We start from the raw sequence: 27,979 nt of genomic DNA on the forward strand, positions 1-27,979 counted from the left end.
GAAACCCGCATACAGATTTCCCTTAATGTTTGTTGTCAAAAATCTGCACTAATTGGGGACGGTTTTTGTTTTTCTCTTTGTCTGCACAGTCTAAGGCTGGTGAAACACATGTGAATTTCCTGGTCTGGGTACAAACCATGATGTATGGACTCCTGACCTGAACTCGTCGTCCTCATCTCTGCCTATGAGACTGTTTAATTCAGGTCAAGAGTCTGTACTCCGACTGCGAAACATGGATGTGTGATACCAGCCTAAGCGGTAGCTATGAATGGCTTGGAAATCAGTGTTGGATCTGCCGGGGTCCGACACCTAGCACCCCCCGCCAATCAGCAGATATCAGTAACGGTATTATCCGGTCCCGGTCTACTTTGTTGTTACATACTGATGACATAATTTATATTAGTATATATATTTATTGGCTGTGATTGCCTGCAGCATTAAACGACACCATCCTTTTAATGCCAGAAGAACAATGAGTTTGGGGGTATTTTTTGCGGCTCCGGGTATAGAGGTGGCTGCTGAGATGACTTTTCGTCAAATTTTGCTTGATTTTGTTAATTGTTGATGCCTTTTATTCAGCGATTGAGCATGAGAAAAATAACCTATTTCCTCCAGACGTAGCATTCATTGCAGCATTTTGCGGTCACGTTGCCATTTGGCGCCACGTCCATTTCTCAGCAATAACGCCGCCCCTACAGAGCAAAGTCAGTGACGGCCGCGCTATGCTGAAGCTTGTGTAGCGCGGTCACTTATTTTCTTGCCACATCTGTATATTCTATATAGTTTGCAAACTTGAAGAATGCAAATGTCCATGATTCACAGTGAGAGAGGTGAGATGTCATACAGCCCCATGTGTTCTCTGTTCATTTTCCTGCATCACCGAAGCCACGGTTCATTCCAAGGCATTCTGCGCCATTGTATGGGCACAAAGGGAGGCTTATCTCGTCTCCACAGTTTGCCATAAATGTGTCATGCTTCTTTGCACCCCTTTGTGCAGTGCACTTCAGCATTTCATGTGTAGAGCTGGAAATAAACATAAAGTAAATTGCATTTTGCAAGGAAATAAAGGCACGTGATCGTACTTAGGGGCAAGTGTAACACGTCCTTCTTAAGGAAACTGTTTTGTGTGTGTACATACAGTGTGTGTGTATGTATATATATATATATATATATATATATATATATTTATTAGTGATCGACATAGCTCACTGAACACGAGGAATCTTCCAAATTTTGATGAGTGCTTTTTATAGAACTTTTTTATCCTAGGAAATGAAAGTAATGCTAATAATATTGGCTAACTTCATTACAAAATCTTCAGCTTTACTCAAATTAGTCCATGCAATAATGAATACAAACTACGTCAAAAACTACTCTAATCTAGTATTTTGTATGACCACCATGGTTATAACGTGCACATGGTGAGTATTTGGTGATTTTTTCTTCAGTGTTTATAAGCCAAAATCAGGAGTGGAACAGTATAAAAGTATAATAGAAACATATGCACCACTTCTGCATTTATCACCCACTCCTGGTTTTGGCTACAAATACTGATGTAAAATACTGACCAAATACTGAACTTGTAAACGTCGCCTGAAAGAGAATTTGTCAGCAGGTTTTTTTGCTATGTAATAATCTGAGAGAAACTCAAAATGACAAATATGTGCCAGGACTAAAATATATGCAAATATTTAAAAAAGTGATTTCTATAAATGACATATAATTATTTATTATTATAGCGCCATTTATTCCATGGCACTTTACATGTGATTTAAAAACATCATAAATGTATCGCAACATGACAAAGATAATCACTATGCAAAACAATAAATGCAAAGAGTATTTGTATATAGTATATTCAACAGATGGCTAATAAAAATGAAATGTCAAATATACATATTCACACAGTAATTCAGAGTGGGGTACCCAGTAAATAATCTCCTGAAAATGTAATCACATAAAGTGCAGATAGTGCATATAGCCAAAACATATAAGGCTCACTCCCCACACCCGACGTGCGTTTCACAAATGCTTTATCAGTCATTTTTATAAATGCATGGTGCCTACAGTGAAACATGTTGGTGGCAGTGTCCTTATGTGGGCTTAAAGGGAACCTGTCACCCCGTTTTTTCAGATTGAGATAAAAATACTGTTAAATAGGGCCTGCGCTGTGCGTTACAATAGTGTATGTAGTGTACCCTGATTCCACACCTATGCTGCGAAATACATTACCAAAGTCGCCGTTTTCGCCTGTCAATCAGGCTGGTCAGGTGGGCGTGGTGACATCGCTGTTTCTTCCCCAGCTTTCCGTTGGTGGTGTAGTGGTGTGCGCATGTCCAAGTGCCGAATCCACTGCGCGCAGGTGAAGAAAAAGCGCGCGATCTGCGCTATTACCCTTGTCATCGGTGGGGACGGCCATCTTCCTGAGGCCGCGCATGCGCAGATGGAGTGCTCTGCTGCACGGGGCTTCAGGAAAATGGCCGCCGCGATCTCCATCTGCGCACGTGCGGCATCCCGCGGCCATTTTCCTGAAGCCCCGTGCAGCAGAGCACTCCATCTGCGCATGCGCGGCCTCAGGAAGATGGCCGCCCCCACCGATGACAAGGGTAATAGCGCAGATCGCGCACTTTTTCTTCACCTGCGCGCAGTGGATTCGGCACTTGGACATGCGCACACCACTACGCCACCAACGGAAAGCTGGAGAAGAAACAGCGATGTCACCACGCCCACCTGACCAGACCAGCCTGATTGACAGGCGAAAATGGCGACTTTGGTAATGTATTTCGCAGCATAGGTGGGGAATCAGGGTACACTACATACACTATAATAACGCACAGCGCAGGCCCTATTTAACAGTATTTTTATCTCAATCTGAAAAAACGGGGTGACAGGTTCCCTTTAACTGAGTAATGCTGGTGTCGGGGGAGCTAAATGTAATCGATGAATTCCTAGATGTACTGCTCTATATTGAAAGAGAAGATGTTACTATCACTTTGTTCCCTTGACATGCACTTTTTTCCAAAACGACAATGATCCAAAACAGACATTTGTTGCATTTCTGAAGAACAAGGTGCAAGTGACTCAGTGGCCAAGTGTCTCCTGATCTGAATCTAATTGAACACTGGGGAATTCTGAAGAGACAAGTTAATAATCTTTCTCCATCCAGCGTCCAGGCTCTAAAAGACGTTGTTCTTGAACAATGGAAAAAGATAGATGGTGCAATATGTCTCCATATTGTTCATTCCTTGCCTAGAAGACTTGGTGCTGTCCTTAAAAATCATGGAGATCATACAAAATACTAGATGTAGTAGTTCCTGATGTGAAGTGAATTCATTTTTCCATCAAGTAATTTGTGTAAAATTGAAGACTCTGTAATGAAAGTTACATTAATAACGTTACTTTCATGTAAGTATAGTATGTTTAACCATAACAATTCCTGTCCCTATCAACACCATGACCCCCATTTGCTTTGTTTTTTTGTCTTGAGGTATTCCCTGTGTCTTATTAAGCCAAATGAATCACAAAGGCGCACACAATTTCTACATTTGGCCAAAAGTAAAGCTAAAGAGCTCTTCTTTTCGGTCATTAACCATGCTTGCAGATTTATTATTTCAGCAAAAAGTCGTATCTTTTTCAAGTTGCAGTACAGTTGCCCCAAATTTTGGTAATTTTTAAAAAGTCACAATTGAATCCGATCTGGAATCGGTAAACTCTGTCCAGAAAGCAGAAAACCCAAAACACTTGTGAGCTCATATAAAATAGGCTCAAAACTAGACAAAAACAAGTGCAACCGGGGCCTCTGGTCATACCCTGCATCTATTAAAGGCACAGGACTGAGGCCTATTAGCATGTGCCTCCCGGAGGACACGGATCGGAGGCCCTTCGAATGTAGCATAAAGGTGGCGGCACACTGCCCAGGACTAAAATATGCTTTCTAAGAAATGTTACCGGGTATATGGATTAATAAATGTCAGCTGGAGAGCATATGTGGAACACACACAGGCGGGAGCAAGGTTCACTGCTCCATAAGTAAATCATAGATCTCATGTCAGAGATCATTAAGCTGCATGTCTAATGTCTGCCTAAGACATTGTTACAAAGCTTTACCCCGATCAGAGATGATGATTTCCAGAAACCAGGTTCAGTGGCATCTGGGTTCATTCACAGCAAAATAATACACACACCAATATACCCAACCGCGTGTTCTATGAAATATTACCATTGCTCAGATACATACAGTAGATACCCTAGAAATTTCCCATGCAAAAGAATGCAAAATATACTTTTTTTTATCAAGTTATTGATATTTTATGACTTATTTTGACATTTTAAAATGGAATCTGTCAGCAGGTTTTATTGTTGAATCTGATGAAGGTGCTGAGCGCCTGATTCCCACGATGTGTCACTTACTGGGCTGTGTTTCGCTGTTTCAATAAAGTAATTGTTTTATCAGCAGGAGATTATCACTACAGGACTAGATGCCTCATGCCTCCTAGTCCTCGCGCTCTGTTACCCTGCCCCCAACCACTGATTAGCGTTTTTTTCACACTATATAATGAATGCAGAAGGCTTACAATCCGTGGAGGTGAAGCTGTACAGAGCTCAGCGTTCTCAGCCCTGCTACATGTGCACTGGAGAAACGACCCATTGCTGGAATCAGGATCTCGGCCCCTACATCATGCTGTTCTTGGATTACATGGCAAAAAAAAAAAACCTGGACAGATTCTCTTTAAAAGGGTTATCGAGCCTTTTAAAATGCAGTGCCCATTCTTAAAATAGGTCATCAACATTAGACTAGTGGGCATCCAACCTGGCACCACTGGCGGTCAGCTGTTCTCCCTCATGCCACGTCTGCAGGCTCTTCAGTGCTACTTCACACTGGCAGTGTCTGGAGTGGCGGAGTGAAGAATTGCTGCTTTGTATCCATTCAATCAATTCTATGTCTTTCCCTGCACAATGATGTAAGGCTACGTTCAGACTAGCGTTGTGCTAGTGTGGGTCGGGTTAGCGTCGGGCGACGCAGCGGCGACGCATGCGTCATGCGCCCCTATGTTTAACATGGGGGACGCATGCGTTTTTGTTTGTTGCGTTTTGCGACAAATGCGTCTTTTTTGCCGCAAGCGTCGGACCAAGAAAACGCAACAAGTTGCATTTTTCTTGCGTCCGATTTTCGGCAAAAAACGACGCATGCGTCGCAAAATGCAGCGTTTTTGCGTGCGTTTTGCCGCGTTTTTGCGTGCGTTGTGCGGCCGACGCAGCGGCGCACAACGCTAGTCTGAACGTAGCCTAAGTGAATCTGCTGGGAATGAGGTCCGACATTAAACAAAGGCCACCGGCCGCTGTGGCACCATCTTATGTCCGTCTACCCTGATATACAGCAAACTTCTAAACACTGAAGTTACAGAAATAGATTTTAAGGAACACTAAACAGAAAATTCACAAAAAAAAGAATTCCCAGCAGTTCCTTCCCTTTCTCTGAATGTGTTTTGTGCCATCTTTTAATAATGCCAATCTTTCAGGACATCCACCACAGCCCTCTCCCTTAGGCTAGGTTCACATTAGCGTTTCTGTGCGCAGCCTATCATCTGCACGCTTACGCCGCCGCCGCATCATCTTACGCACGGCGCAAAGAAGAAAGCGCGTGCATGTGTTTAAATGCGTTTTGGCAAGCGTTTGTTAAGAAAAAAAACCCATCAGATCCATCTTGATTAGAAGTATTCCAAGGCATGCCGGATTTACAGGAGGGGGTGCGTGTTGCATTCTATTATCACAAATAGCGCAGTTAAGGGGTTAATGTTGCTTTGAAATGATTCTGTTTTCGAGTAGAAAAAAAAGACAGTGCATTATTTTCCAAAAACCTTTGCGAAATAAAAAAAAAAATATATAATTATATTATATTTTTATTTACCTTTTTTATTTTCTCTTTGTGGAAGCAGAGGTGACCAGTGTTGATATAATCGTCCCGGCTGTTTTCTTATCTTCAAGCTCTAACCTTCCCTTTGCATCTTTACAAGAATAAGAACAATATTTTGGCTTGAAATGAGATTCCCGCGGAGTTTCTTGAAGGCCGCGGTGTGATTCCCATCATGTAGCAGCTTCATGGCTCATGTGCCGTCGTACACACGATAGTGGTTTATGGGGGGTTCAGTGTGGATGATTATTAAGCATTTAGCATCAGCGCATTTGTTGTGCTCGTCTTTTATTGAGATCTCATCTTGATTTTCTTTCGAGGCGGAAAGATCTGTGACTTAATGTTTCTTCATATTATCTGAAATGACACATCTGTTTGTTTAGTGCGGCTCACCCAGCAGGTGCAAGGAGCGGAGCGCTCCACAAATTGCCGCTACACCCCCTTTTATCGCATCTGGCTCTGTTGCTTACATCCTAGTCTTGTCTGATCACAGAATAGTAATTGAGACACATTTTTGTAGCAATCACTTTTCTATTTAATATCCTGATCGTTGCCAAATATTTGATTTCACATCAGCTGAAGGACTCTGAGGGTATGTGCACATGTTGCGGATTCTCTGCGGAAACGCTGCGGTTTAGAAGAAGTAGCATGTCCATTCTTTTTTGCGAATCTGCAGCGTTTTTGTACCCATTCCATTATAGAAAACCGCAGGGGTAAAAAAATGCAGCAAATCCGCAAAAAAAAAAAAAGCACAGAAACGCTGCGGAACCGCACAAAAAACGCGACAAATCCGCAGGTGCGTTTTCTGCCAGGAGAGGCAGAATCCGCACCAGAAATTCCTAAGGCTAATCCGCAACGTGTGCACATAGCCTCATTTCTCAAATCTGAAAATGTTATCAATTTACAATTCCATAAGGGTTTTATTTTATAGTATTTTATTAAAAATATAATTTTGAATATTATCATGTAAAGTTCAGCAAAAAGATTCAATATGATGATGTCATTCCAGAAGAGTCACTGGGGATACCTGCATACAGGCTCTGGTCCGGCAGCCACGGACTACTGATGTGGCCCCTGGACCAAGGGCATATGAATCCCTAGACTAAAGGGAATGTGTTGTCCACTGATAGACACAGACAGATGAGGGCCCCTGTGCAAGAACAACATATGGGCCCTTTTCAGTCCAATAGCTCATCATAATGCACAATCTTGACTGCTTTGGAGGTAGAAATGGGCGCCCTTACCTCTTGAGCCCCTGTGCGGCTGCACAAGTTGCACCAATGATATGTCCGCCCCTGGTGTTGTCAAAAATGTCCTATTGTTTTTACAGTGGCCTGGGGATTTTATCTCCTGATCTTTCAGGAAGAGTTTACAGCAGTTTCCTTATCAGAGACAGTATTGCAATGACAGATAACATCTCTATACCCAGCTGATGACACAAGATTCACCAATCACAATAGGCGCGTTCACAGCTCACTTCCTCCCCTCCCTTCACAATGACCTTTGCACACACTCATTAGAAGCTTCAGGACAAAAGAAAGGGTCAGACTCTGTTCATTGCTGCTGATGTACATGTGAATTTCCTGAAACAGTAGTAAGTTAGTGTAAAAAATCTGCAGTGGTTAGTGTAAATATTGCAAGACTTATTTTTTCTAATAAAGATTGTGATATGAAAAAAAAAGTGCCCGAAACAAAAAATATCTATAGTCCTGTTTAGAAAGTGTACACTGCAAGGAGAGGAAAGAGGAGAGAGGGAAATAATCTTATTCTTCGAACTATATTACGCACTCCCCCCCCCAAAGTTAGGCGATTCTTCGGGCCCTGGGCTGGGAGGAGGGAGTGTTTGCCGGTGCGATGCTGCGAGTCCCAGGCTGGTAGGAGTGAGGTGTTCGACATTGCCGGGGGCTGCGCTGACATTTCATCAAAGTCCAGATCCCCCACGATTACATGGTTTCAATGCAGTGGACTGCGGGAGAATGGCCGCCAGAGCCAGCAAATGTGCAGATCTCTGCATCGAAATCTCATCTCCTGAGATCAAAATCTGCTCGTGCGCAACCTCCGGCAGCCATTTTACTAGGGTCCACTGCCTTGAAACCATAGAAGTGCGGGGGCCCCCGGCCTTTCACTAAATGTCAGCAGAGCCCCCACACTGCCGAGTTCCGCCAAACACCCCCTTCTACCAGCCTGGGACAGGACTCACAGCATCATCCCGTAGCGATGCACCTTCAAACACCCCCTGTGACCCCGCTCCACCACCGCCCACATCCCCCGGTAAGCTGAATTTGGACTGTAAGATGGACCCCCATTTGAGGCATTACATTTTTCCCCCCTATTTTCCTCCTGAAAATTTGGAGTGCGTCTTATAGTCTGAAAAATACAATATGAGAAGAAAAAAATATATAAAAAATCTCACTACATCATTAAAGAGAGTAATACATTTCTATCTGTGTGAATGAAATAGTAGCCAATGTCCCTTAAAATTAGTTAACCATTTGTTTACTATCGGTGACTAGCCAGTTCTCATAAATGTATATGGATGTGACAGCTAATTATAGGGAGATGGCAATGAAATACGGTGATATTGAACTGTCTCCGATAACACTGGCTGTCCCTAGCTAGCGCTGAGACTGTGTCCCTGACATGCGTTTCGCCAATAAGTGTTGGCTTTCTCTGAGGCCTAACTAAAAAGATATTTTACAATGGCTAGGACGCAAAGATAGTTTATGCTTTCAAATATATAATCTTGTTTATTCACAAGGAGGTCCAGGAGGTTTTCCAGCAGCCATATTTGAAAATAAGGATATTTTATAAAAAAAAAAAAAAAAACCACAACAAATATACACAAAACCATTAGATAGCTCTTGACTAAATGTTTCACTAGAATTGTTTCTAAATATCCTAAATACCACATGGACTAGATTAAGCTGAAATGGTCTACTGCATAAGAAGACATAATGGAATAATTCCTTCCCCTGTGCCAAATTTAAAGCTTTTAAATGTCGAGAAAGATTTTTGTGGTCTTATGAAACCTGAAACCACAGAAGATGACATGCAGGCCGCACATCTCTATAGAGACATTTAATGTTTAAAAAAAAAAAAAAATCAATTTTTCCTCACTGTAGATTCCAACAAGTACAGTATATCACACGTCAGATGATACTTTATGTTATTTTGGATTTTATACACAATCCTTAAAAAAAGTTAAACCCTTGTTTTATTATATATATATTTTTTTTTTTTCGGCCTCCCCATTGTATTAAGCATGCATCTTGGTTCTGTAGGACTTCCAACATCCGTAGAAATAAGAGAGTGCCACACGCTGAACATATTATTTGTTCTCCAAGGATACGTTGCCACGATGATCTTTTGATGCTGCAGTTTTTCTGCAACATTCCAGCAGCCATCAAGTAATAAAGTTGGTTACTTGCATTTATTTTTTAAATACACAGCTTAAAAAAAATCACCAAAACCTCAAAGTGGGAAAATAGCCTAAAAGGTGACTTTGTGGGACCTCTTGTGTTGAGCCTTTTAAAAAATCAATCCTTTTAAAATGCAAGTGCCCGTTAAAGGGAATCTTTGCTACCTCATCTGATAGTGTAGGAAAAGAGACCCTGATCCTAACAATGTATCACTTAGTTTACTGGGTGCCGAAGTTGTGAAATAATTAGAATCCTTAGATGTGGAATGAAGCAGAGCTGAGTAAGCTAACCCCGCCCACAGCAGGCTCGCTATGTACATAGTCTATTGACAGTGAGCTGCTTATCACAGAAGGGGAGTCAGACAACTTGGCACTAGGCCTCTAGTCCCAGCAATGATAATGCCCTGGTGATAAAACCTTCACTGTAAGTAAACAGCTGAATTCAGTGTTTTAACCCCTACCTAGTGCTGTCCTCAGATTATATAGCAAAAACCTGCTGACAGGTTCCCTTTAAATGCTTGAGAGATTCTTAACTTTGCGGCCCCGTCTAATACTTTCTCTTTATAGAGTTTTTTTAACAAATCTCAATGCCGAGGTCCCACTGAGAGCAAGGAAAGCATGCAAATAAATGCGTCAGTGACCGTGAGCCCCTACTGCTGACACCCTTCTAGCGCCGGCACAGTCAGACGTCTGCCATGTGCGATGATCATTACCGTGGGGCTTTGAGAAGCTTTCTCTGCCGATACGTTTTTCTGTTCTTTTGAAGGGAACTTTTCTAACAAATGTAATATTCCTCTGTAGACTCTGCATACAGCCCGAAGTCACCGCAGTGATAAAAGGCACCGCAGGTCTTTATATTCCCAGTGTCTACATCCATATCCAGGGGTCTGAACGTTTTCTGAAATATTTTACTGTAATGTAAAGAGGACCTTCAAGCACCCCTTTAAACTTTAGCTCATGTGATGTGTATTTAGAGCATTGTGAACGATACCAAAAGCTTAAAAAGAGGTGCTCCCTTAGGCTTCCGCTCTCTCCCAGAAAACAATTTGTTTTGGGCTTATAACTCTCTGCAGAAAAAGTATCTGCTGCAAAACTACATGGTAACAACATGATCTAGAATACGTCCATCATCAAGAAGCTCAGGAAATGACAGGCTGTTGTGTCCTGACTGACGATGAACATACACTAACGTGGCCCTCCAGGCTCCCGGAGCCTCCCTGGCACCAGTATACACTCGCGTATCACCTGATAGTCATCGGCTCTAATATAAGGGAATAAGCTCTCCATGCACTGACCTGCTGGTGGAGCTGTGATTGGCTTGTCTAATACACAGCAGCCAATCAGAGGGGACAGAGCAGCGATGGGCGGGAGAGAGTAGCAGCCTGAACCAATGATTAGGCAGGAGGTGTGTCTCAGACTGCACCCCTCTGTGGCCAAACTGTAGTCCGAGATCACAGCTGTGCCCTAATAGTGCTGAGCTTAAAAGCAATTAATGAGGAAGTACTGAAGAAAATATATAACAGGTAAGCTTCACTTACACGGAGCTAATGATCAGTGTTACGCTAAACAATGAACAGTTATTTCAATTTTCTTCTTACCTTTTCTGCATTGGTTGTCATGAGTCATTTTTTCTTTTTTTACTCATTAATTAAAGAACATTTGGTATTTTGTGTCGTCTGCTATTGAGATTCTTTTGGGATTCCTTTAGATCCTTCAATTACATTGTCAATCGGGTCATCGCCTCACTTTTTTTTGAGTATCAATGAGGGTTTTTATATATTGCCCATATTTTATTTGAGTTTAAAATGGTTTAGATAGCGATCTATCCTTCAATTCATCTATTATCTATCTACCCATCCATCCATCTGTCCATAATTTATCGATCTACAGGTGCTTCTCACAAAATTAGGATATCTTCAAAAAGTTCATTTATTTAAATTTATTTCAGTTCTTCAATACAAAAACTGAAACTCAGATATTATATAAAGTTATTACAAACCGTGATCTATGTCAAGTGTTTATTTTTGTTTATGTTCATGGCTAGATCTATCTATCATCTGTCTATCTATCATCTATCTCAGAGGTCCCCAACCTTTTTTGCCCCAGGGACCGGCTTTAAGCAAGACCAGTTTTCCATGGCCCGGTGGGGTGGGGGTGGGGCAGGGGTGGGGCTCTGGTCATATGGGGGTGGAGTTATGGAGGGGTGGAGCTTAGTGCATACTTATCATGTAATTATGACATTTATAATGAGAATTTGATTCACACATTCACACACACACATTCTCACACACACATTCTCACACACACACATTCTCACACACACACATTCTCACACACACACATTCTCACACACACACATTCTCACACACACACATTCTCACACACACACATTCTCACACACACACATTCTCACACACACACACACACACACATTCTCACACACACACACACACACACATTCTCACACACACACACACACACACACACACACACACACACATTCACACACACACTCTCACACACACACATTCACATTCTCACACACATTCACACACACATTCTCGCACACACATTCTCACACACACATTCACACACCCCTCTCACCTCTCCTCGCACTCTACCACAGCATCTCATTGCCTTCCTCTGACACAGCCGGCCGCTGAATGATGACGTCATCCAGCGGCGCGTCTGTGTGAGAGGAAGCAGGAAGACAGATCGCTGGGCAGCGGAGCTGCACGGATTTCTCCCTGCCTGCCGCAGCCACCCTGCAGGGGCTCCCCTCCACCTCTGCACACATTGGGATCCGGCGCTCTGCAGCTTCTCTGTGCCGGCTGTCAGCTTGACAGTCGGCACAGAGAACAGCTGACTCCCTGACCGGGGACGGCAGAATGCAGCCGCCGGGGGGAGACACTGCGGACCGCCGAATGAGGCGGCCCGACTGCGCCCCTCCCTGCCGGCTGCACCCGGGGCAAATGCCCCGGCTGCCCCCCCCCCCCTAGATACGCCACTGGGCGTGTCAGTGAGGAGAGCCTGCCGCCCCACCCCATCAGGAACACACCATGCTGCGCAGGAGGGCTGCCCCCTCGTCCTGCATAATGTTCTCTGCCGGGAGCTGCGAGCTGTCACAGAGCGTGCTCTGACCAGGCGCAGGGCCGCGAAGCTAGCTGTCAGCGGCGCCGCGGACCGGCTGAAAAACCTCAACGGCCCGGTCCTGGTCCGCGGACCGGCGGTTGGGGACCTCTGATCTATCTAATGTATGTATTCTATCTAGCTATGTATCTATCATCCATCTATCATCTATCTATCTAATGTATGTATTCTATCTATCATCTATATATCTAATGTATGTATTCTATCTATCTATCATCTATCTACAGTACAGACCAAAAGTTTGGACACTCTTCCTCGTTTAAAATTTTTTCTGTATTTTCATGACTATGAAAATTGTAAATTCACACTGAAGGCATCAAAACTATGAATTAACACATGTGGAATTATATGCTTAACAATGTGTGAAACAACTGAAATCATGTCTTATATTCTAGGTTCTTCAAAGTAGCCACCTTTTGCTTTGATGACTGCTTTGCACACTCTTGGCATTCTCTTGATGAGCTTCAGAGGTAGTCACCGAGAATGTTTTTCACTTCACAAGTGTGTCCTGTCAGGTTTAGTAAGTGGGATTTCTTGCCTTATAAATGGGGTTGGGACCATCAGTTGTGTTTATCCGAGTCACCAGCCTCAGAAATCGCAGGTTAACAGCAGCTCAGTTTAGAGACCAGGTCAATGCCACACAGAGTTCTAGCAGCAGACACATCTCTACAACAACTGTTAAGAGGAGACTTTGTGCAGCAGGCCTTCATGGTAAAATAGCTGCTAGGAAACCACTGCTTAGGATAGGCAACAAGCAGAAGAGACTTGTTTGGGCTAAAGAACACAAGAAATGGCCATTAGACCAGTGGAAATCTGTGCTTTGGTCTGATGAGTCCAAATTTGAGATCTTTGGTTCCAACCAGCGTGTCTTTGTGCGACGGAGAAAAGGTGAACGGGTGGACTCTACATGCCTGGCTCCCACCGTGAAGCATGGAGGAGGTGTGATGGTGTGGGGGTGCTTTGCTGGTGGCACTGTTGGGGATTTATTCAAAATTGAAGGCATAGTGAACCAGCATGGCTACCACAGCATCTTGCAGCAGCATGCTATTCCATCCGGTTTACTTTTAGTTGGACCATCATTTCTTTTTCAACAGGACAATGACCCCAAACACACCTCCAGGCTGTGTAAGGGCTATTTGACCAAGAAGGAGAGTGATGGGGTGCTACGCCAGATGACCTGGCCTCCACAGTCACCAGACCTGAACCCAATCGAGATGGTTTGGGGTGAGCTGGACCACAGAGTGAAGGCAAAAGGGCCAACAAGTGCTAAGCATCTCTGGGAACTCCTTCAAGATTGTTGGAAGACCTTTCCCGGTGACTACCTCTTGAAGCTCATCAAGAGAATGCCAAGAGTGTGCAAAGCATTCATCAAAGCAAAAGGTGGCTACTTTGAAGAACCTAGAATATAAGACATAATATCAGTTGTTTCACACTTTTTTGTTAAGTATATAATTCCACATGTGTTAATTCATAGTTTAGATGCCTTCAGTGTGAATGTACAATTTTCATAGTCATGAAAATACAGAAAAATCTTTAAATGAGGTGTGTCCAAACTTTTGGTCTGTACTGTATCTATTATCTATCTATCTTTCTATCATCTATCTATCTAATGTATGTATTCTATCTGTCTAATCTTTTATATGTGTATTATTGGGCTTTACTGTGCATTTCATTGTTTCATTCCAGAGACATTTGTGCCCTGCTGTATTATTATGGGAAGGATGAATGGCTAAATGATGTTAGCCGGAGAGCGGTTTCCGCGTCTCATGCCTGTACTGGCCGGCTGCCAAGTTCCCTTTAATAGTGTAGCAGAATATTTACCTAGTGATAAAGCAGCATTCATTTAGGAGACCTACTGTGATGGCTTTATAAATAGCACTTGGAAAACCCAGTGTTCTCATTGGTATTGAATAATATAATCTTTATTTGTAGCGCACCATGTGCTTGTTCTTGATCATCAGAAGAACGTACACTCTCAGTTGTGAAATTTGTATATAGATTTTGTCAATGTAAAGAAATACACTGTGTGGTTTAAATGATTCATTTTATTATTGCTGGAAACACATGTAACACTCATTTACATTGTAAGTCCATCTCAGATGAACCTAGAAATGTTAGATAACCAGCTTGGTAGATGAATAGATGGAGGTGAGATGGATATAGAGATTGACTAGAAACACAAAATACTGTATTTAAAGCAGTTTTCTGCCCCTTTCTTTAGCTTGTCATTTGGCCACAGCTTTAAAAAATACTAGTAGCGTCTACTTTTTTGGCCTCCCACTATCACTCCGCCATCCTTTGCCTGTCACTCCTGCTGGCCTACGCTCCTCTTATGGTGGGGTTAGTGCTTGACCGCTGCAGGCAACGTGCACTTACTGTATATATAAAGGTTCAGTGGATATTTAGCTACAATAACCTGCAAAGAATGAATAGCCAATCAGAAAATAAGTAGCCATTCAATGTTATTAAAGGGAACCTGTCACCCCGAAAATTGCGGGTGAGGTAAGCCCACCGGCATCAGGGGCTTATCTACAGCATTCTGTAATGCTGTAGATAAGCCCCCGATGTTACCTGAAAGAGGAGAAAAAGACGTTATATTATACTCACCCAGGGGCGGTCCCGCTGCTGGTCAGGTCAGATGGGCGTCTCTGTTCCGCTGCGGCGCCTCCCATCTTCATTACAAGACGTCCTCTTCTGATCTTCAGCCACGACTCCGGCGCAGGCGTACTTTGCTCTGCCCTCTTGAAGGGCAGAGGATAGTACTGCAGTGCGCAGGCGCCGGAAAGGTCAGAGGCCCGGCGCCTGCGCACTGCAGTACTTTGTCTGCCCTCAACAGGGCAGAGCAAAGTGCGCCGGAGCCGGAGCCGTGGCTGAAGATCAGAAGAGGACGTCTTGTAATGAAGATGGGAGGCGCCGCAGCGGGCCAGAGACGCACATCCGACCTGACCAGCAGCGGGACCGCCCCTGAGTGAGTATAATATAACGTCTTTTTCTCCTTTTTCAGGTAACATCGGGGGCTTATCTACAGCATTACAGAATGCTGCAGATAAGCCCCTGATGCCGGTGGGCTTACCTCACCCGCGATTTTCGGGGTGACAGGTTCCCTTTAATGTATAAAGTAGTCAGCAAAGTTATGCTAAAATATGTGGGAGCGTCTCCCTAAAGAATGTTCTTGGAAAATGTATCCGGTGTGGGTGTAGAATGTATGGTCAGTATTCTGCTGTATCATAAGTAAATGGCGGTTCATTAAACACATAGTATTGACAAAGTAGGGTATGATAATGAACAGGTAATGAACATGTGGGCAATATGGTGGCTCAGTTGTTAGCACTGCTGCCTTGCAGCACTGCGGTTCCTGGGATCAAATCCCACCAAGGACAACATCTGCATGAAGTTTATGTTCTCCCCGTGTTTGCGTGGGTTTCCTCTGGTTACTCTGGTTTCCTCCCACATTCCAAATACTTACTGATAGGGAATCTAGCTTGTGAACCCTAATGTATGTTTCGCCTTGGCTTTCTTAGAGTCTTTTTCAGTGCAGACAATGATTGCCTGGAGCGTTCATATGACAACCGCATTGGAAAAGGAGAGGAAAGACTGTGTGGGAAGTGGGATGGAGAAATGACAGGGGTTTGATAGGTGAGTATATGCCATTTCTTAACTTGGTTTGCAGCCATACAGTTAAGTCCATATATATTTGGACAGAGACAACATTTTTCTAATTTTGGTTATAGACATTACCACGATGAATTTTAAACAAAACAATTCAGATGCAGTTGAAGTTCAGACTTTCATTTGAGGGTATCCACATTAAAATTGGATGAAGGGTTTAGGAGTTTCAGCTCCTTAAGATGTGCCACCCTGTTTTTAAAGGGACCAAAAGTAATTGGACAATTGACTCCAAGGCCATTTCATGGACAGGTGTGGGCAATCCCTTCATTGTGTCATTCTCAATTAAGCAGATAAAAGGTTTGGAGTTGATTTGAGGTGTGGTGCTTGCATTTGAAAGGTTTTGCTGTGAAGTAAACATGCGGTCAAAGGAGCTCTCCATGCAGGTGAAACAAGCCATCCTTAAGCTGCGAAAACAGAAAAAACCCATCCGAGAAATTGCTACAATATTAGGAGTGGCAAAATCTACAGTTTGGTACATCCTGAGAAAGAAAGAAAGCACCGGTGAACTCATCAATACAAAAAGACCTGGGAGCCCACGGAAGGCAACAGTGGTGGATGATCGCAGAATAATCTCCATGGTGAAGAGAAACCCCTTCACAACAGCCAACCAAGTGACCAACACTCTCCAGGAGGTCGGTGGATCAATATCCAAATCTACCATAAAGAGAAGATTGCATGAAAGTAAATACAGAGGGTTCACTGCACGGTGCAAGCCACTCATAAGCATCAAGAATAAAAAGGCTAGACTGGACTTTGCTAAAAAAACATCTAAAAAAGCCAGCACAGTTCTGGAAGAACATTCTTTGGACAGATGAAACCAAGATCAACCTCTACCAGAATGACGGAAATAGAAAAGTATGGCGAAGGCGTGGTACAGCTCATGATCCAAAGCATACCACATCATCTGTAAAACACGGCGGAGGCAGTGTGATGGCTTGGGCATGCATGGCTGCCAGTGGCACTGGGTCACTAGTGTTTATTGATGATGTGACACAGGACAGAAGCAGCCAAATTATTTCTCAGGTATTCAGAGACATACTGTGTGCTCAGATCCAGCTAAACTGGTCGTCGTTTCATACTACAGATGGACAATGACGCAAAACGTAAAGCCAAAGCAACCCAGGAGTTTATTAAAGTAAAGAAGTGGAATATTCTTGAATGGCCAAGTCAGTCACCTGATCTCAGCCCAACTGAGCAGCATTTCACTTGTTAAAGACTAAACTTCAGACAGAAAGGCCCACAAACAAACAGCAACTGAAAACCACCGCAGTGGAGGCCTGGCAGAGCATCAAACAGGAGGAAACACAGCGTCTGGTGATGTCCATGAGTTCAAGACTTCAGGCAGTCATTGCCAACAAAGGGTTTTCAACCAAGTACTAGAAATGAACATTTTTTTTTTAATTATTTAATCTGTCCAATTACTTTTGGTCCCTTTAAAAACAGGGTGGCACATGTTAAGGAGCTGAAACTCCTAAACCCGTCATCCAATTTTAATGTGGATACCCTCAAATGAAAGCTGAGTCTGAACTTCAACTGCATCTGAATTGTTTTGTTTAAAATTCATTGTGGTAATGTCTATAACCTAAATTAGAAAAATTTTGTCTCTATCCAAATATATATGGACCTAACTGTATGTGAAGTTAAAGGGATGGAAAGCCCCTTTAATGCACACTTATCCCCCCCAAAGCACATATAGCAGTGCTTGCAGCTTCAAGGTAAAACTGCCTGTGGTGCACATAGGAGTCTAATAAGTCCATAAACGGTCATATTCTGTTCTGTCCCATAGACATTGATTGGACTGGAGATACACAGGTTAGACCTCCGCTCCATTCAGACAATCACTGGATCGTATGGATAGGGGATAACATACTATGTTGGGAAAATCCCTTTAACTGGATGGATAGGGCATTCAGGGGATAATGATCCTGGAACGTCCATTCTTATTACTAATAGCAGCGATACTTGTGATAAGACTTATAAAATAGAATAAATTGGGTTCAGTAGTACAATGCAGGATGTCATGAAAATTTTTTCATAAGAATTTGGGAATTTATGAAATGTCCTATAAATGTCTGCTCTGTTCCTGATCTAAGGAATTACGTCTCTATTGTAATAAGACTGATGACGATTCAAGTTTGTTTTTTTTATTAAAGTCTTGGAGCAATGTGAGCAATGCTGATAGAAATTCCTCATTATTATAAATCAGCACAATGCTTGCCAAATATTTGTTTCTGTTGGTGATGAATTTTTAATTTTGTAAATGACAGGAAGCTGAAAATGCAGTGCTGACACGGCGATTATTACAGTTGAAACATCTCGACAATAGATGGATTTTCTGAATGATTGTTTTAACAATTTTTTTATTTTGTTTTTAAGTACAATATTCTCACAATAAAAAAACAGAATACAGTATAATTACATGAAATCTGTGATATCGATGGAGCTAAGCCCAGATGAACTATAAAGGCCTGAGACCGTTGTGCATATATGGCCCAAAAGCTGACACCATGAACAAGCAAATTAAAGAGGTTGTCAATGTTCCAAAGGAGAAAAATAAGAATCTAAAAACAGAATAAAAGCATTTCTCCTCTCTTTTCTTTTCTTGGCAATCCAATGCTTAAGTTTTAGTAGCCCTCCCATTTTTTTCATGTGGCCAGCATGTTATTACCTCTCCCAGCCTGTAATTAAGTTTTAAGCTACAAGTCTACGCCCAATCAGCGCTGGCGTCACTGTCCCCGCCTTCGGACTAATCGATCAAGAGGAAGTCAGAGAGCAGCCGTAGCCCTGACTTCCTGTTGATGTTTGATTTGTCTAAAGGCGGGGACAGTGACGCCAGCGCTGATTGGGTGCAGGGCTTGTGTGTAGTAACAACCACTCATGGGACCCGGGAACACGAGTAATGCTGGAAAGGCACCCGCGCAGGAGGTGAGTATCTGTTTTTTTTTTTTTTTTTTTTTACAGGGACAAACATTCAGTTTGAAAAAGGGTTGTGCTAGTAGCGGACAAGCCCTTTAAGAGAACGAGTGACTTGTTAGTTTTATGGTTATAACAATTTGTGTTTTCACCAAGGTGCGATGGAGCAGATGATTTCCCTCCCATGCCAGCATCTGATTCTAAGAGCATTATGTAACCGAAGGGTCCACAGGCTGCCGATGTCCTCAGTAAAGTGAGGAGCAAATTGAAGAAGGTTATTGCGATTAAGTCTGCTTCACTCAGTTACGGGAAAACCCACTTCTGTGTCTGTTTGCTAAAATGGTAGAAAAGCTGGATGTACCGCTGTTATAGTTGTAAGGCGGCCATTCTGTTAAGATAGCTGCTGGCCAAGTCCGTCACGGACAAGAGCAGTTCTTCGGCTGACCGTGCATGGTTTTTATAAGGGAAGAGACAGATAAACTCCTGGGAAACCCTTCTGATATAGGGCTAGTGCAAACCAGGGCTGTGGAGTCTGAGTCGGAGCCCATTTTGGTGGAGTTGGTGTCATGGAAATTGAGCAGTCAGAGTCGGACGTTTGGCTCACAGACTCCACAGCCCTGGTGCAAGCGAATATAGTTTCAATCCTACTGTGATCACACTCGGACCAATGTTATTCAGTTGGGTTGTGCTTATGTCCGATTTTTTATTTTTTTCCCATTGGATGAGGTGGTCCGAGGAAAAAGGTTGCAGCATGCGTAATTTGCCTCCAAACGAATGGCACTCGCCTATTCATGTCTATGGGACAAAATATTGGAACGCACTCGGATTACATTACAGATGGACAGAAATCGAGAAGATGGAATTTTTTTTTTAAATTCTTCACTTTCGAGAAAAACGGATCCCACCCTGATCAAGCTCTAATCAGTCTGATGAGGATGTGATTATTATAATCGGACTGTTTTTCTTGAATGGACAATATACGGTTTTCTGTATTTATTGTTTAAAAGTTGCAGAACGTTTACTTATTAAGAGATTAAAACGGCATTCCAGTGGCCCATGTAAAGCCACGGAAATACGTCCGGATCAAATTCAGCCGTGAAAGTCCATGAAAGTATTGGACAGCACTCTGATGCCATCTGCATGCTGTCTGCCACTGACTAATAGAAAGGAGAAGATGGAAGTGATAATAACTGATGAATCTGACCAAACCTCGATGAAAATCACTGATTTCTCGTACGTCAGAAAAACTGACATCTGAATGAGGTGTAACAGTTCTCAGGATTTCTTGTTTTTCTACAATAGTAGATACAAATCATATAAATAATTCTGATCTGCGTTGGGGTTATATGCATGTTAGTTTTTTGCATCTATTAGATCTATTCTTCTTCTAGGCATGTGGAGCATGTGTGTGTTTGCCGCAGAGCGTGTGGTTTGTGGTTAGTGAACTTTGTGTCCGGAGGATGTTTTCAGTGATCGTACAGTTGGGTGTTACACACCTCCTAGCTCTACAACACTGAGCTTTTCATTGATTTGCAAACACTTCCAAAAAATGAGAGTACAGTGCTTCCTGGTCCAGCTTCCTCCAACCTCCTATATCGTGTAATCCTCCTATTTACATAGATGTAATACTTGTTGGCACAGTGATACAGTGGTTATTGCACATTAGATCTTGCCAGACCATCGTGACAACTGGTTGTCATATCTGGAAAATCTAGTTTTAATCATCTCGTAGAATTCAAGCAGCAGCATAAAATACCATAGTTTACTGAAGTATAAGGTGACTATTAGCCCGACATCACACATTTTACTTCTCTACTTTTATCATCGCATTGACAAAAAGTCAATAGTGACCCTGCTTGGCTGTGAACTTTAGAAAGTTAATACCAATGTGCAAATAACAATATTTGTTCCATTCGCACCAACACATATTACTGAGCCACCGGGCTTCCATAGGGTTAGTAGGTGTAAGTTGATCCCTTACTGAAGACAGATCTGTAGACAGATTTGAGCTGTTCTCGAGAATGAACGATGAGTGCAGGAGACGGTGGCAAAGAGGCATTTACCTCTAATAAGATACTCTATGGCTCCTGAACGAGCACTAACAAGACACGTGTAATTCACTAAAGAAGCACTCGGCAAAAAGCAGCTTATAAATGGCAGATCCACAATGTTAATGAATAGAGGTAACAAAGGGAAAGACCTGAAAAAAATCCTGTCATCTTAAACGGATGATGGCGTAAAAAAAGGACCTACGACATGAATCACTTTTTTGTGTTAAACCATCGTTTTTCAAATTCTAAATGTAAATATATTTATACAATTTAAATTATCAGTCTCGGGTAAAAAGGATTTTCTTTTTATATTTTCACTATAAATATATCGTTAAAAAAATCTTTCAATTTTCACTCTGACTGCTAAGCTTAATGTTACAACAATCTGTTCTGTAGAGATCACTTTTCTGCAATCATCTCATTTAAAGGAGGAACTTAATTGAAATGTACCACTTCCATAGAGAGAACACTGGATCCACCACTAGGCGTTGGTCACAGCTCACCTCCTCCCACTCCCTGCACAGTAAACTCTGCACAGATTACAGAACATGCCTAGAAAATCCCCATATACAGGGAAACGAACATTATGCTGTATATGATCATTGTTCCTGCTCTGCAGCTGCTTTTACATCATGTGTCCAGTTCAACATGAAAAACGTTGTGAAAAATCCTCTTTGACAGCCTTTTTAGAAAAATAACATGGGTGGGTTATGCTTTTCTTGCACTTCCATTATTTTCTATTTGTGATAGCAACGCAGTCACAACTTTACCCCTATAATCCGCATATAAAATGAGTCCTTATTTTTGCGCTCTAATTTTAATATTTACATGTGACAAATGTTACAGGACAGTGATTCCGTAAAAGAGATTTCAGAATATAATATTCCTAATATTCAACTTTTGTCCCATCTTTCTCATTTGTACACTTGATTTCCAACCAATATTAAATGTAGTCCTCTTTTAAAACTTCATGCGGGCAGTCACATGTTGTGAGACTATCACAGATGCGGATTTTCTAACAGTTTCGTATGATTAGAGCGGTAGTTTTTATGCCCGTTCCACCTGGCCTGGTGCACCACTCTTCCTTATTTATATGTCTGCTCCATTACCAAACACATCTGTGTCCCCCACAGCTGAGACCACTGCAAACTATTCTCCAAAAGGACATTAGAGGAGGCAGATGAAAGCTCAGAGTCCTCACCGAGTGACCTTATCTTGTTTATTGCTAATTATGAGTCCATAGATTTCACACCGGATAGTGCTACTGCATTCACAGCTGAGCACCGCTTGTATTTCATAACCATCTACAGGGAAGATCTCTTTGTCAAACCCTGTTCTATTAATCATAAGCTGTAGAAGAATCGTATTGCACGGAGTCAGCCCCCAGTATCCGAATTGGATTAGTGTGAAATTATGCGTATCTACATGACACAATTAACATTCATTTAATCATTTAGGCCACAAGCTTGGCTTTGTGCACCACTAGAATCCTGTCCTCTAGCTACAAAAAAAATCTTGATCTTTTAAATGCACACAAAGTATACAGTGAGGAAAATAAGTGCTTGATACACTGCCGATTTTGCAAGTTTTCCCACCTACAAAGAATGGAGAGGTCTGTAATTTTTATCATAGGTACACTTCAACTGTGAGAAACAGAATCTGAAAATAAAAACCAGAAAATCACATTGTATGATTTTTTATATGGTTAATTTGCATTTTATTGCATGAAGTATTTGATCACCTACCAACCAAGTTTTTCTTTAAGAAGCCCTCCTACTCTGCACTCATTACCTGTATTAATTGCATCTATATCAACTTATCTGTATAAAAGACAACTGTCCACACACTCGATCAATCACACACCAACCTCTCCACCATGGCCAAGACCAAAATGCTGTCTAAGGACACCATGGATAAAATTGTAGACCTGCAAAAAATTAGACAAGCAGCTTGGTGAGAAGGCAACAAGTCTTGGCACAATTATTAGAAAATTGAAGAAACACAAGATGCTGTCATGATCTTGCCATGGTGGGGAAGAGGGAGGAGGAAGAATGATTCTGTGAAAGGTCAAGAATCAGCCCAGGACTATACAGGAGGACCTGGTCAATGACTGGATGAGAGCTGGGACCACAGTCTCAAATTACCATTAGTAACACACTACGCCATCATGGATTTAAATTCTGCATTTAACGCAAGGTCCTCCTGCTCACACCAGCACATGTCTAGGCTTGTTTCAAGTTCGCCTATGACCATCTGGATGATCCAGAGGATGCACGGGAGACTGTCATGTGGTCAGATGACACCAAAATAAAACTTTTTGGTATCAACTCCACTTGCCGTGTTTGGAGGAAGAAGGTTTCGTACAACTCCTAGAACACTGTCCCAACCATGAAGCATGATGGGGGAAACCTCATACAGTGGGGTGCTTTTCTGCAAAGGGGACAGGACGTCTGGCACCATAATGGACGGAGGATGGATGGGGTCATGTATTGCAAAATTTTCCCTCAGTAAGAGCATTGAAAATGGGTCGTGGTTGGGTCTTCCAGGATGACAAAACATACAGCCAGGACAACTAAGGAGTGACTCCATAAGAATCATTTCAAGGTCCTGGTGTGGCATAGCCAGTCTCCACACCTGAACCCAATAGAAAATCTTTGAAGGGAGCTGAAACTTAATGTTGCCCAGCGACAGCCCCGAAATCTGAAAGATCTGGGGAAGATCTGTATGGAGGAGTGAGCCAAAATCCCTGCTGCAGTGTGTGCAAACTTGTTCAAGAACTACAGAAAACGTCCGACCCCTGTAATTGCAAACAAAGGTTTCTGTACCAAATATTATTTTTTTTTGTATTGTATCAAATACTGATTTCATGCAATAAAATGAAAATTAATTATGCAAAAATCATACCATGCTATTTTCTGGTTTTTATTTCTAAATTCTGTTTCTCACAGTTGAAGTGTACCTACGATAAAAATTACAGACCTCTCCATTCTTTTTAGGTTGGAAAACTTGCAAAATTGGCAGTGTATCAAATACTTATTTTCCCCACTGTATATATATATTTATGTATTTTTTTTAATTTACTTTGTTCTCTTGGCCATTATTGTGCTAAAAAGACAATGAATGCAGTTTTAGCTGTTCAAAAAGCCAGCATAGGATAAACCATAATTATTATCAGATTACCAAATGACAATTACGGTAATCCCTATCTAGAGACCATTAAAATGTAACTTTAATTTTTATTAGTTAATAGGAATATATAGTGCACTAAAATTAGAGGTCCGTACATGATTCATTAGTATATTAGAGGATAGTACCAATCTCAATCACATACAGAATTCACTCTATTTATTAAGGCACCCCCTAATTCGCATAACTTTTGAACTCGGAATGCAGCCAAGTGCCGCTGTGGTTCTGCACTATACTGTAGTACTGTCTTTACTTATTGTCCATACAACCGACGTATGCTAATTAAAAGGACAAACCCTAAGCCCCACCCAAAATGTTTCACCCGGATTTGCGTCATCAGGGGATTGAGGCTATAATGATGTTAGGGGTACGGTTAAATCAGCTGACGTGCCGGAAAAGTTGTGTGCTCATCACCGGGGCCCGCAGCTAATGGGGAGGCGACCTTGGACGTACCTATATGTCCACAGTGGTAAAGGAGTTAAATGGGATATCCGACTTTTTAAAAATAAAAAAGGCATGTATGTATTTGCTAACAGAGGCAACGATCTGCCTTTTGTGCCCAGCGACAGTCATTGACCGCTCCTGCCAGAGATTCAGCTACTCCCCAGTCAACAGAGCAGCAGTTTCTCTTCTTGTTGACAGGGCGGGACTACTGGTGTAATGCTGATTGACAGCTGGCTTCTATTTAGATAGCGGGAGTCGGTTGTCAATCAGCATGACACCAGTAGTCCCGTCCTGTCAACTTTAAGAGGAGTAGCTGAATCTCTGGCAGGAGCGGTCATTGTCCGGTAACGGGTACAACAGACAGGTGCGTTGGGTTAGCAACTACTTGCCTTTTTTTCCAAAGTCCTGGACATTGTCTTTATATGGACAATCTGCTGTATCAGGCATAGCCTATTGGAAAGAATGGCGCTGTTTCTGAAAGCAAAAATCCTAGACCATCCTTTTAATTGAGCCTATGAAAACCATTCATTTAATATTTCTGATCATAATTTTATTATGACCAGCCAGTTAGATTGGTGAGCAATTTCACTGACGTAACTGATTATCCAGTGTAAAAGGCTGTGGAGTTTATGTATTGCTCTATTATTAACAGTACAGCTTTGTAATAAGGCTTGATGGACATCTGCCATATAATCACAATTACACCCAGTTCTATAATCATTGAGACAACATTTACTTTTTTCATTATTTTAACCGTTCACGCCATTCATAATTTATTTGATTATGTATTCATTTTTTTTTTTTTTTTAATGATTTTAATCCTTTTTCATTGTTCGGCTACAAACAAAGACGCCTGGCTGACAAGGCTATAATAATACTTTGACCATATCAAGCATGCTTCCCTAATAATGTCTGACATTATCAGATTGATTAACTCAGCATGGGGCCTTAATCAGATTCAATGAATGCAAGCAGCTGCACTCCACAAGAATAGGCAGCTCCAAGTCGGATACTTGCAAGGTATTTTATAGCGCCTTTATTAAGTGAATTATCGTTTCTTCGAACACAATAGTTATAGTGTCTGTTGCACAGAATTTATTATAGACTGGAAGCTGCTCCATTTCCTTTAAATTGACTGTTTTTAGTAGTAATGACTGCAGGAAAATTATTGTAGAATAATTGCAGTGTACTTCTGGCTTCTCATTTCCTGTAAAGACACGGCTTCCTCTTTTGTCTGGAAAATGTAAAATATTAGAATTTTTATTTAACACTTTGGCACAAATTTTAGTTATTAACCAATGTCTAACTGAAACCATAATCATTTACGGTATATTTCTGGAAACTATTACTCTTAGACTAAGTACCTTATATATGCGTGTATAAGCAGAGTCTCTCAGCACATTTTTATGTGCTGAAAATGCCCCCTCGGCTTATACACGAGTCATTGTCCCAGTTTACAGCGGGGGAATGGTGAGTTACAGGAGGCAGGAGCCAGCGGCTGCGACTAACGCCTGTGCCCGCTGCTAAAGAGAAATGAATATTCACTGCACTGGCAATGAATATTCATTTCTCTTATAGCCTGCACAGTTACGTCCACAGCCGCCGACTTCCAGTATATAAAAATAAAAACACTTACCTTCCCAGTGTGCCATCGCAGCATCTCGTTTCAGCTTCCAGCAGCTCCTGCGGCTGGGCGATCCCGTGTCACCGCTCATTAAGGGAATGAATATTCATTCCACTCCACGCCTATGGGAGTGGACAGGTGAATATTCATTATCTTAATGAGCGGTAACACGTGATCGCCCGGCACCAGGAGCTGCTGGAAGCCAGAAAGAGATGCTGCAGGGACACACAGGGAAGGTAAGTAGGATGTTTTGAGGTTTTGTATGCTTTTCTCACAGGGACCCTGCAGACAAGGATGGGAATAAGGAGCCATGCAGACAAGGATGGGAATAAGGAGCCATGCAGACAAGGATGGGGAATAAGGAGCCATGCAGACAAGGATGGGGATGAGGAACCATGCAGACAAGGATGGGAATAAGGAGCCATGCAGACAAGGATGGGGATGAGGAACCATGCAGACAGGGAAGGGAATAAGGAGCCATGCAGACAAGGAGGGGAATAAGGAGCCATGCAGACAAGGAGGGGAATAAGGAGCCATGCAGACAAGGATGGGAATAAGGAGCCATGCAGACAAGGATGGGAATAAGGAGCCATGCAGACAAAGATGGGGATGAGGAACCATGCAGACAAGGTTGGGAATAAGGAGCTATGCAGACAAGGATGGGGATGAGGAACCATGCAGACAAGGAAGGGAATAAGGAGCCATGCAGACAAGGAAGGGAATAAGAACCATGCAGACAAGGATGGGGATGAGGAACCATGCAGACAAGGAAGGGAATAAGGAGCCATGCAGACAAGGATGGGGAATAAGGAGCCATGCAGACAAGGATGGGGATGAGGAACCATGCATACCAGAATAGGGATTAGGGGACAATACATACACGGCTTATACTCGAATCAAAATGTTTTCCCAGTTTTTCGATGCAAAATTAGGTGCATCGGCTTATACTCGGGTCAACTTATACATGAGTATATATGGTATATGTTTTTGTCGCAGATTTTTCCTCAGCATATCTGTAGAAAAATTCTTGCCGATTTCTGCACATAAAATTGACACACTGCAAATTTTGCAAACCGCACCACATATCAATTTGTGTGTAGAAATTTTCCTGGATGTGTGAATGAGATTTGTTGGAATTTCATGCACTTGGCTGGCACCATAGAACTCTCTCTGTAATTTTTCTGCAAATCTGTGCCAAGATACAACATGTGAACTAACATTACAATGGAAATTCAAATTGAAGTGCAATGGCTGAATGCAAATCAGCTGTCACAAAAATCATTTTCATGCTGACTTTTTTTTTATTTATAATATCTTTTAGGAAAACAATCAAAACTGAATAAAAACAACAGATTCAAAACAGAACCCAATAAATTTAACTGAATTTATACCAAGATTTTGAAATACATTTAGTATATATATATTTTATTTTTAATGGCCTTTGGTTGTGTCTCGGACCATGGTGACTTGATGGATGAATCTCTGTTGGAAGATCGATATTGTCCAAGCCTAGATGGGTCAACCAGGGGCCTCTCCACTGTTATCTTGATTGTATCAAGCTATCCGGTTGCTGGTCTTACTCTTTTCCTTTTTCTTTCTATTCTTTCGACCAT

The 27,979-nt window shown here is 42.1% G+C and overlaps 1 protein-coding gene and 1 long non-coding RNA gene across 2 annotated transcripts in view; one reads left to right on the forward strand and one right to left on the reverse strand.

The window, feature by feature from the left end:
* LOC138642071 (uncharacterized) overlaps window positions 1–6,126 on the reverse strand; it is a 97,094-nt gene extending 90,968 nt beyond the window's left edge. The window contains exon 1 of the long non-coding RNA XR_011313992.1: window positions 5,909–6,126. This is a non-coding gene — a long non-coding RNA (uncharacterized lncRNA). The remainder of the gene's footprint in view (window positions 1–5,908) is intronic.
* Window positions 1–27,979, forward strand: part of LOC138642070 (ubiquitin-conjugating enzyme E2 E2) — a 311,858-nt gene that overhangs the window by 97,827 nt on the left and 186,052 nt on the right. The gene's annotated exons all lie outside the window — the stretch shown is intronic.

The sequence above is a fragment of the Ranitomeya imitator genome, chromosome 6 (assembly GCF_032444005.1).
Source record: "Ranitomeya imitator isolate aRanImi1 chromosome 6, aRanImi1.pri, whole genome shotgun sequence".
NCBI classification, from domain to species: Eukaryota; Metazoa; Chordata; class Amphibia; order Anura; family Dendrobatidae; genus Ranitomeya; species Ranitomeya imitator.